At 36.7% G+C, this 2,953-nt stretch overlaps 1 long non-coding RNA gene across 1 annotated transcript; it reads right to left on the bottom strand.

The window, feature by feature from the left end:
- Nucleotides 1-1,258: 1,258 nt before the first annotated feature.
- Nucleotides 1,259-1,746, bottom strand: LOC114756090 (uncharacterized). Its single transcript, XR_003741407.1, has 2 exons — nucleotides 1,694-1,746; nucleotides 1,259-1,578 (listed from the first exon to the last, which is right to left on the bottom strand). It is a non-coding gene; the product is annotated as an uncharacterized LOC114756090 (long non-coding RNA).
- Between the last annotated feature and the right edge of the window lie 1,207 nt (nucleotides 1,747-2,953).

Genomic DNA, 2,953 nt, shown 5'->3' with positions numbered 1-2,953 from the left:
AATACTTGTTATTTTAACTAACTTGTTACTTTAACTAACTTGTTATTTCTAATTGCAAATTTATTAACTAATAACTCAGTCGAAAGACTTGTATTCCTGTTCCGTTGTTGTACTTGAATGTGTTGCAGCTTGGAGTTGACAGTAAAATGCAGTCAATGTTATTACTATTGTTACTCCTATCTTTCATGTATTTTTTGGACTTTGTGGCGTATTTATGTGAGTGCTTTCTCTGCGTTCTATTGACGCTTAATTTTCCATGCAGGTAAGTTCAAGCTTATGATCAAGAAGGCCATGGTGGAACTAGAAGGTATGTCATTTGAACTTCGTTCAAATAAACTCTTCACCTGATGATGATTGAGGATAGAACGAGTAAAACAGCATGTGAGTATCATTATTCACCTGCATGGAAGGAGGAGCATGAAATTTAAGATAGTAATGTCTACTCCCCTTAACGGATCCATATAATAGCCAAAAATATAATAACCTGTTCTCCCAAACCTTAATAGATGAATCCAAATTGTCAGTCTCTATTCTTCAACTTCGACTTGGATATGGGATCTGCATTTCAAATACTGTAATGATTTCTCATATTTTAAAATACCGAATAACTGAATTTCCTGATAAAATTTTTCAGATGCGCCTTTCAAAAAATTTGCCTCCTTGAGGGAGGAATGGGCGGCCTTAAACATATTAACTGTTCTTTCATTTGTTACTGATTCTTCTCCCTTCATCTAATTCTTTTCACAGCATTAAAATGGAATAGATTAAGAATAACTTAAAAGTCTTCGTTTATCTTGAACTGAAGACTTTCTACGAACGAGACCATATGCTGAATGCTCGTTTCATGATGATCTCCGCTCAAGTCCTACTCAATTTCAGGGCCCAGGCGCAGATGCTGCTAGTTACACCCTGCTCTTGGAGCTCGGTGCTCAATGCTACGGATATATTATGGGGACAAGGAAGGAGTGCTGGAGGAGAAGGAAAAAGAAGAAGAAGAAGAAGAAGGAATGAAAGAAAGAGAAGGAAGAAGACAGGGAGGGGTGTGCGTGCGTGTGTGAAGCCTTCGCGACAGCTGAAAGACAAGATTTATTGTTATACTCCTTCGTTCCAAAATATAAAACTCATTTTACAGTGTAAATTACACTATAAAATGGGTCTTATATTTAGAATTGAAGGAATATATAGGACAGACCAATTCTGATAAATCAATTAACATTCATACCCACGACTGTTTGCCTGAACCCTTCACGCCACGAACGAAACTATAAATGAAATGAAATATATATACAACTTAAAAGTGTTAAATATGTTGCAATTCAGCAATCTCTATGTAAAGCAATCACAGACTACTTACAGATGCCTTCCGCCGTAGAAACTAAAACCATCTTTCATCATAAAACTACCAAACTACTGACCAATGCGATTTGGATCCTCCCATAGTAACATGATGACGACGTGCTGTGTGGAGAAAAATAAATAAAATATCGTACCTTCTCTGCTATGAATGCATCTATTTTTCTGTTCACATGACGATCATATCACGTGAGAGGATCCAAATCTGAGTAATATACATCATATCTGGAACAGAGAATGAAAACAGTAAACAGCAAGTCAAGACCATGCCCCGCATTCGACACTAGTATAAAACATCTATGTGCGTAGAAGGGTAATACAAAACTAGGATAATCCCTACTTTCTCCCAGTTGTTCCAAGTCGAGGATTGCCCTTAAACTCATTTTCCTGCATTGCAGGAGCATATCATATTCGCATGTTGCCAAAAAAAGCCATTAAAGAACATTTAGTTTTACGACCAAATCATTGAATACCTGTGGCAAATGCAGGAAGATTTAAGTCTTTGCTGTCGCAGGATTATGATTTTCAGCCCCTTTACTCCAGTCATAGCAGACCTATAAACAGAAATATGAACATATCATTCACACAAGGTCTAACGACATTCTTTCAGATTTTTCTTTTTGGTATTTTTTCATAATTTCTGTTTCACAAGATGAGTCTGCAATAGCAAAACCCGTGAGTGAACTACGCAAATGCATAACTTCTCAATCATAGCAAAACAGGGTTACAAACACATCACGCACAGCTTCTTATAGCGCTTATCCAGTTTCTCTAATATATATAACTTGTCTTTCTTAGATGACATTGGCAGAAAAGTTCACCCTGAAGAGCCATCAATTAAGTCTCTTTTCTTGCGATTTTTTTGCATGCCTACATTTTTTCCAGTGAAATACCTACATGTTTCTACTTCTTTTTCTATCTTAATTCCAATATTCCAGACGATTCTCTAGCATTTTAGCATCCCCTCAAGCATACTCTGTGCAGAGGAGTTTTTCAAGCCACTCTCATTACAAATTGTAAATTTTTTTTTTTTCTTTTTTTGGGGTGAGCTGGTATATAAATCAAAGATTCTCAACGTTACTTCGTTTGGCACGAAAGAGGATGCCAAAATTTATTTCACAGAGCTGCAAACGTGTGCAGAAACAGGCTGTACCGAGTAAGCAAAGATTGAACCATCATTGTTGAAGGTACTGCAAGGAATAGGTTGACTGCCCCTTTACATGGCCTGAAATTAGAAAAGCTTGCATTAAAATCAGAAAAGCATCTACAGAACTTGATTAAACCAAAAAGAATGGAATTGAAGATTATGCTGAAGACTGAAGTAGAGGATGCAAAGACCAGTAGGTTTCCGCTATTATATCTATATGCAGGTCATGCATTTGATTATGCAAATGAAATTTTCACTGAATTCTTCCTATTTCATTGCAAATACTCATCGGTAGCTTAGCAACTTGCGTAGGATATATTGGAACTCTACTTAAAAACGACTTGGCAAGAGTAATTCTTCCTTTAGTTAAGAGGCAATTCGCCTTTCAAGCATCAACTTTAGATCTGACTCTGTCCGCTATATATTGAAAGGTCTCTGTAGGTCTTCCATTTC

The sequence above is a fragment of the Neltuma alba genome, unplaced genomic scaffold (assembly GCF_004799145.2).
Source record: "Neltuma alba isolate B1F8T4 unplaced genomic scaffold, ASM479914v2 tig00010370_pilon, whole genome shotgun sequence".
Classification (NCBI taxonomy): Eukaryota; Viridiplantae; Streptophyta; class Magnoliopsida; order Fabales; family Fabaceae; genus Neltuma; species Neltuma alba.
The sequence above is the reverse complement of the archived record's forward strand: the minus strand, read 5'-3'. Positions and strand labels throughout refer to the sequence as shown.